The 8,088-nt window shown below is 35.3% G+C and overlaps 1 long non-coding RNA gene across 1 annotated transcript; it reads left to right on the forward strand.

Moving 5' to 3' along the window:
• The first annotated feature begins 526 nt into the window (after nucleotides 1–526).
• On the forward strand, nucleotides 527–7,861 carry LOC150031909 (uncharacterized). The gene is made up of 3 exons (XR_016525275.1): nucleotides 527–1,075; nucleotides 1,162–1,225; nucleotides 2,024–7,861. It is a non-coding gene; the product is annotated as an uncharacterized LOC150031909 (long non-coding RNA).
• Nucleotides 7,862–8,088: the final 227 nt, after the last annotated feature.

An 8,088-nucleotide genomic window follows, 5' to 3' on the forward strand; every position in this document is an offset into this window, starting at 1 on the left:
GACGGCGAGCTAAACTTCACGACGAGCTAAACAAGGTATGACGGAGCTGGTTGATCTGCGAACAAGGGGTATGACGGAGAATGCCCAATGCTGACAACGACTAGACGACACGTGAATAAGGTATGACAGAGAACACCCACGACGACAACGACCGAAACAACACCGACTGTAACAACCCACACATTTTTTAGTAATAATGCAATTTCAGTAACTTTATTATTTGGAATTTCAGTAATTGTTATTAGTTGGAGGGCATTTTTGAAATTTTGGACTTCAAGTATAAGTGCGGTAATTTAATTGTTGGCGTGAAATTATTCAATTTGAAATTCAAATTGAAAATTAATGGCAGGAATTATTATTTTTTGAAACGGAAAGGAATTTAATAGTATAAAACAGAAAGGAATTAAATGTAATTATATTTACTTCCTTATTATTATTATTATATTATTATTGTTTTTTTTTTTAAAAAAAAGTTAAACCCCACCCCCTTTTCTTCCTCACGTTCGTGAGCCCGTCCGACGCCGCCCAAAGCCGCGGCGTTAGTTTCTTCTTCATGACTTCCGTCCACCACTGCTCAAGCGTCATTCGCTTTTACCGTCATTGGATCTATCGATTTGGGTAAGATTTCTGCTGTTTGGGTTTGTTTTCGATTGATTCTTGAATACTCATTTACTTTTGGCATCAATTGGTTGATACCCATTGTGTTTCAACTTTGGATTCAAGTTTGTGAAGGTATTAAGGTGTTGTTCAGTGAAGTTGGAGTTTGTTTTAGCGAGTTTTGGTCAGTTTTATGCTTTGATTACCCTCTTGTGGATTAATTTTGGTTGTTGAGAAATTTTGATAAAGTCATTTGGATGTGATTTTTTGACGAAGCTACATATTGATAATTTATTTGAGACATTGGTAGTGAAGTATGTATTTGATTCAAGCTTTAATCATGTAATCCTAATTTCAAATTATGATTAGGGGGTTGATTCAAGAATTTCATTCAAGATGAAGAAGAGTTTGGTTTGTTAATTATTTGGGCTTAAAATTGGAGGTTTGGAAGGTGAATTCGAATTGGACCACACCTTAGGTAAGGTTATCTGGAAATATTTTGTAATATTTAGGTGTTTGGAATTTGGCCTTAACTATTAATTTTAAAGCTTGGTTTATGTTTAGGCTTGATTTAGGATTCAAGAATTTCACAAAGATTCAATTGCTTTTGGTTTGACCTAATATCAAGGTAAGTAATCTTACTACTGAAACTGCCCACGGGCCAGACATTAGATGTATGCTAGCATGTTAAATGAAGGTTATGGTAGAATGACAACTTGAAAAATTGATAGTATAACATGATTAAAATATGTTCTGTTACGAGATCTGAATTATTTATTTATGCACATAGACACTTGAATGCTAGTATGAGATGGTATGTGCTTCCATGGTTGTATTTGATCTGATGATGTTGAGGTATACATGTATGTTGTAGAACCATAATGTTGAGGTATATGTGTATGTTGTAGAGCCATGATGTTGAGATTTATACGCATGACATAGATTCGTATAGTGATGATTATGATGTTAAGACTGTGCAAATGTTCTTACTGATTAGTTAGATGCCCATTAGATTTTGTATTTACTTCGGGATTCACCAGTTTGTGTTTCCTTCGGGATTCACCAGTTTTTGTTTCCTTCGAGATTCACTAGTTCGTGTTTCCTTCGGGATTCACCAGTTTGTGTCTCCTTCGGGATTCACCAGTTTGTGTCTCCTTCGGGATTCACCAGTTGGTTTCTCCTTTGGGATTCACCAGTTTGTGTCTCATTCGGGATTCACTAGAGGTAGTGGGCATACTTAACTACAGTAGGATATGACTCAATCTCCTTCTGTTTTCATGTGCATATGTGTCCCATTAGGACTAGAGCAGTTTATATGTTTCACTAGAGGTGGGTATCTAGAGAACATAGATGCCCAGCCTGACCCCAGTAGTGGGGTTACTTACTGAGTATTTTATACTCATTTTTTTTCATATTGTTGTTTCAGGTAAGGGTAGAGATGCACTGGCGATGGTCAAGCGGAATTTGTGATCGAGCCACTGAGTCTAGGTTTTACGCTTCCGCTCATGAGATTTAAAGTTCTTTTCATATTTCTATTAATTTTTAGTTTTGATGTTTAAAACTTAATTTTAAGAATCGTTTTTCAGATTTATTTGTTATCCTTTATGATTTATGAGTATCCTAATATTGATTTAGTATTTGAATTTAATGAAAGTCTTTTGAACTTACCTTATTTAATTAGCATTTATTTCGCCATAACCGAGTGTCGTTTTGAGTTCCATGCATGCATGTATTTAGTAACGGCCTAACTTAAGTCCTAGGGTGTCGGGTCATTACAGTTGGTATCAGAGCCCATGTTTTGGGTTCTGTAGTCTGACTTACTATGTAAATCTAGATTGTCCCTGTGGCCCATGAACGGATTCCTCGTCATCGCCAGGTACGTCTTATCAATTACAAGTTTTATGATAGTTGTACATTAAAATATTTATTTAGCTTAAATGCACCAGTTATATTCTAATGTTAGGTCAGTGACTCGTTAAAAGTTATTATAAAAGGATTTTCAAGTACGACACTATAAAAGGAGAAAAGTAAAATAGAGTAAATTATGAGGTCACTTGGTACTAGTTTATCTCATAGAAATTATGTTAGGAACGAAGAAATATATGCCTCAGTTCAGAGATGCTAAAGATTGATGAAACTATGTAGAATTATGATAATTTAGGAATGAAGGTATTTAAATGTTTAAGCCAATGAATAAAATTGTCGAGACAAGAATTGATCAAGGACTAGTATTATGTTTTTGTATTGGATAGTGCAATCGGTGGTAGTATAAATACATAGGCCAGTACTCAAGTATAAGGTTAAAAGTTGTTTTATGAATAAGTAGGAAAAGAAAAAGAGTCTATAACTTTATTAAAGTTTTGAGGTATTAAGAACCCAACATTTCGAGAAGAATTTTAGAAAGGATTCATAAGTCATAATCATTTGGGTAATACTACGACTTAATGAACTAGGTAAAGTATGTGTAATGATATGAAGGATTCTTTTGGAATATCTAGCGAAGTAGATGTCATTAAAGAAAGCTAAAATAGTTGGACATGACCTTGGGCTTAAAGGGGTTTAAGGAAGGTGTTATTTGTTTCGGTTGAAGGATTGTTTTAGTATACCTAGACTAAACCCGGCACCTTATTATGATAAGGAGATCCAAGTTACGCAAATTTGAAGAAACAAAAGTATTTTGGAGTTTAAAAATATGCAAATTGGCAAAGGAGGATTCTATAAGATGGAAATTCTTAGTGAGAAAGATAAGACTCAGAGAGGAGTTAAGTAAAATATAACTTAGTAAAGAGATTATGTTCCAATTGGATAGTGAAAAAAAAAAAAAGTGTCTTGAATTTAGTGGTTTTATCAAAGATAAGTGTGAAAGAGAGAGAAGTATCCAAGGAGGTTTAATTTTTGGAAAGAGAAAGGAATTTAATGTATTCAAAAATCCTAGTTAAGTATGGTTTGGAGGCAGGATATGAGGGGTTACAAGGTATTTGTTTTGGTGTAAAAGAAAAATATCTAATGATCATGTGGGACTTTGGGACAATATGTATTAGATGGAAAGATAGCTTACATAGATAATTGGGTATGGAACTTTGTTTTAACCCAAGAATCTGTTACGAGAATAAAAGGTCGAGAAGAAATAAACTAAATGGAGTTACTAGTAACAGTAGATGTTCAAGAACTATTAATATGGTATGTTGAGGCTTCATTAGTTAAGAGGTAAATCATTGAGGGCATTAGTAAGATTTAAGGGGTTTTGAGTTTGTGTGCTAGTTGGAAACATGAACTAGAAAGACCATCAAGTTGATTGAGAAAAGAAAATAATCCAACTCGAGGTAGACAATAATGGTATATGCACAAGAGTAAGTAAGTTGGATCTTCCAATATAACTATTGGTATAAGGGATAGACTTGGCAATAAAGTTGAGTTGATAGTAAGAAGTTACTAAAAGTGGGTTTGGAGCATTACAAGATAGTATGTATTCTCTTGCATGGGCAATGAGTTAGCTAGCTTTAGGGAGTACGAGTAATCCAAGCTAGGACTTATGAATCAAGAAGGTTTTATCGTTAAAAAAAAATGACTTCAAGGATCAATTACGGTTATTACGAGGTTATGGAAATATGTTATCAATTGACTGACGCTTTAGCATCTAAGGACTTCAAAAACCTCATTTTCAGAGGGAATTTTAGACTCGTCCGCAACAGGGTCTAACTAATGATATGTGATTGTTTTAAGGCTAAAGAATAATATGAGGATTGGCTCAAGCAAGTTTTATAGCTCATAAAAGCATAGAGCCTCATGATTAGTTTCTCATAAATGTGAGACTTAATTAAACAGAGTTATTTTCAGACATGTAGACCCTAGAAAAGACATCACAGTTGGCGCTTCTAGAGTAGAAGCAGTTTTCAGTTGGCTAGATTTGTTCTGGTACGTATCTTCAGATGACACATTATATAGTATGACCAGTTTCTTCACTGCACATATGAAGTTTTCCTTGTGACATGGTAGACTCAGATATATGTTTTTAGTATATAAGACTTTCTTAACTTCATGACCGTTTTCACAGTTCTCAGCTCGGACGTGTAAAAGTGTTGCTGATTTTCAACATCTTAAGTTTCATAGTTATTTATGGAAGAGGTTGTTACACCTCTTTTGATACTAGTTTTAGCTATGTCAAACGATGACCCTCGTTTTGCATCTAGTTTTTTTTTAAGAGTTTTCAGTTAGCATTGGGTACTCGATTGGATTTTGGTACAATTTTCACCCATAGACTGATGGTCAAATAGAACATCTGAACCAGATATTGGAAGATATGTTGTGCGCTTGTGGACTAGAGTTTTCAGGGAGTTGGGACTCTCACTTGCATTTAATGCAATTCGCATATAATAATAGATATTAGACTGCCATTGACACTTTGCCATTTGAGACCCTATATGGGAAGAGTTGCAAGTCCCTTGTGTGTTGGGATGAGGTAAGAGAGAGGAAATTGTTAGGACTTGAATTGGTGCAGACCACGAATGAGGCAATACAGAAGATCAGGGCTTGTATGCAAAAAGCTCAGAGCAGATAGAAAAGCTATGCCGATGTAAGACGTAAGGACCTGAAATTTGAGTATGGTGTGAAAGTGTTCTTAAAAGTGGCACCTATGAAAGGTATTCCGAGGTTTGGCAGGAAGGGGAAGTTGAGTCTGAGATTCATTGGACCTTTCGAGGTCTTAGAGCGAGTTGGCCCTGTAGCTTACCATTTGGCATTGCCTCCAACACTGTCTTCAATTCATAATGTCTTCCATGTTTCGATACTAAGGAAGTATGTGACAGACCCGTCCCATGTAGTTGACTACGAGCCCTTACACTTGAATGACAACTTGAGCTACAAGGAGAAGCCTATAGAGATCCTCGCCAGAGAGGTAAAAACATTGCGTCGTCGAGAGATTGTGCTTGTGAAAGTCCTATGGAAGAATCATCAGTTCAAGGAGGCCACTTAGGAGTGAGAGAATGAGATGAGGGCCCAGTACCCGGAGCTTTTTCAAGAATGAACTTTCGAGGACGAAAGTTCTCCGAGGAGGGAAGAATGTAACACCCCGCACATTTTTTTAGTAATAATGTAATTTCAGTAACTTTATTATTTGGAATTTTAGTAATTGTTATTAGTTAGAAGGAATTTTTGGAATTTTGGACTTCAAGTATAAGTGCGGGAATTTAATTGTTGGCGTAAAATTATTCAATTTGAAATTCAAATTGAAAATTAATGGCAGGAATTAATTTTCTTTTGAAACGGAAAGGAATTTAATAGTATAAAATGGAAAGGAATTAAATGTAATTATATTTACTTCCTTTTTGTTTTATTATTATTATTATTGTTTTTTTTAAAAAAAAAGTCAAACCCCACCCCCCTTTCTTCCTCATGTTCGTGAGGCCCATTCGATGCCACCCAAAGCCGCCGCGTCAGTTTTCTCTTCATGACCTCCGTCCACCACTACTCAAGCGTCGTTCGCTTTTGCCGTCACTGGATCTATCGATTTGGGTAAGATTTCTGCCGTTTGGGTTTGTTTTCGGTTGATTCTTAAATACTCATTTACTTTTGGCATCAATTGGTTGATACCCATTTTGTTTCAACTTTGGATTCAAGTTTGTGAAGGATTGAGGTGTTGTTCAGTGAAGTTGGAGTTTGTTTTAGCGAGTTTTGGTCAGATTTATGCTTTGATTACTCTCTTGTGGATTAATTTTGGTTGTTGAGAAGTTTTGATAAAGTCATTTAAAAGTGATTTTTTTACGAAGCTACATATGGATAATTTATTTGAGACATTGGTAGTGAAGTATGTATTTGATTCAAGCTTTAATCATGTAAGCCTAATTTCAAATTATGATTAAGGGGTTGATTCAAGAATTTCATTCAAGATGAAGAAGAGTTTGGTTTGCTAATTATTTGAGCTTAAAATTGGAGGTTTGGAAGGTGAATTCGAATTGGACCACACCTTAGGTAAGGTTATCTGGAAATATTTTGTAATATTTGGGTGTTTGGAATTTGGCCTTAACTATTAATTTTAAAGCTTGGTTTATATTTAGGCTTGATTAAGGATTCAAGAATTTCACAAAGATTCAATTACTTTTGGTTCGACCTAATATCAAGGTAAGTAATCTTACTACTGGAACTGTCCACGGGCCAGGCATTAGATATATGCTAGCATGTTAAATGAAGGTTATGGCAGAATGACCGCATGAAAGATTGATAGTATAACATGATTAAAGTATATTCTGTTATGAGATCCGAATTATTTATTTATGTACATAGACACTTGAATGCTAGTATGAGATGGTATGTGCTTCCATGGTTATATTTGATCTGATGATGTTGAGGTATATATATATATATATGTTGTAGAACCATGATGTTGAGGTATATGTGTATGTTGTAGAGCCATAATGTTGAGGTTTATATGTATGTCATAGTCGTATAGTGATGATTATGATTTTGAGACTGTGCAAATGTCCTTATTGATTAGTTAGATGCCCATTAGATTTTTGTTTACTTCGGGATTCACCAGTTTGTGTTTCCTTCGGGATTCACCAGTTTGTGTTTCCTTCGAGATTTACCAGTTTTTGTCTCCTTTGGGATTCACCGGTTTGTGTCTCCATTGGGATTTACCAGTTTGTGTCTCCTTCGGGATTCACCGGTTTGTGTATCCTTTGGGATTTACCAGTTTGTGTCTCTTCCGGGATTCACCAGAGGTAGTGGGCATACTTAACTACAGTAGGATTATATTCAGTCTCCTTCTAGTTTCATGTGCATATGTGTCCCATGAGGACTAGAGCAGTTTATATGTTTTACCAGAGGTGGGTATCTAGAGGACATAGATGCCCAGCCTAACCTTAGTAGTGGGGTTATTTACTGAGTATTTTATACTCATTCTTTCTCATGTTGTTGTTTTAGGGAGGGGTAGAGATGCACCGGCGATGGTCAAGCAGAATTCATGATCGAGCCACTGAGACTAGTTTTTACGCTTCCGCTCATGAGATTTAAAGTTCTTTTCATGTTTCTCTTAATTTCTAGTTTTGATGTTTAAATATTACTTTTAAGAATCGTTTTTTAGATTTATTTATTATCCTTTATGATTTATGGGTACCCTACTATTGATTTAGTATTTGAATTTAATGAAGGTCTTTTGAACTTACCTTATTTAATTAGTATTTATTTCGCCATAACTGAGCGTCGTTTTGAGTTTCATGCATGCATGTATTTAGTAACGGCCTAACTTAAGTCGTAGGGGGTTGGGTCGTTACACCGACGATGATCACGACTGGAACGGTGAATGGAAAGAAAGGGTTTGTAAGAGAGAAGTGAGAAAGGAGAGAGAAGAAATGTAGTGTGAAATGAAAAAGAGATATTTTAAACTAAAGTTAAAAAAATAAATGGGGAAAAAAATAAATGGGGACCTTTTATGTCGGTTTTAAATCGACATTGTAGCCTATCTTTAATCTCGATTTAAAACTGACATGAAAGATT

Source organism: Benincasa hispida, chromosome 12, assembly GCF_027475165.1.
Source record: "Benincasa hispida cultivar pf3 chromosome 12, pf3_genome.v1.1, whole genome shotgun sequence".
Taxonomy (NCBI): domain Eukaryota; kingdom Viridiplantae; phylum Streptophyta; class Magnoliopsida; order Cucurbitales; family Cucurbitaceae; genus Benincasa; species Benincasa hispida.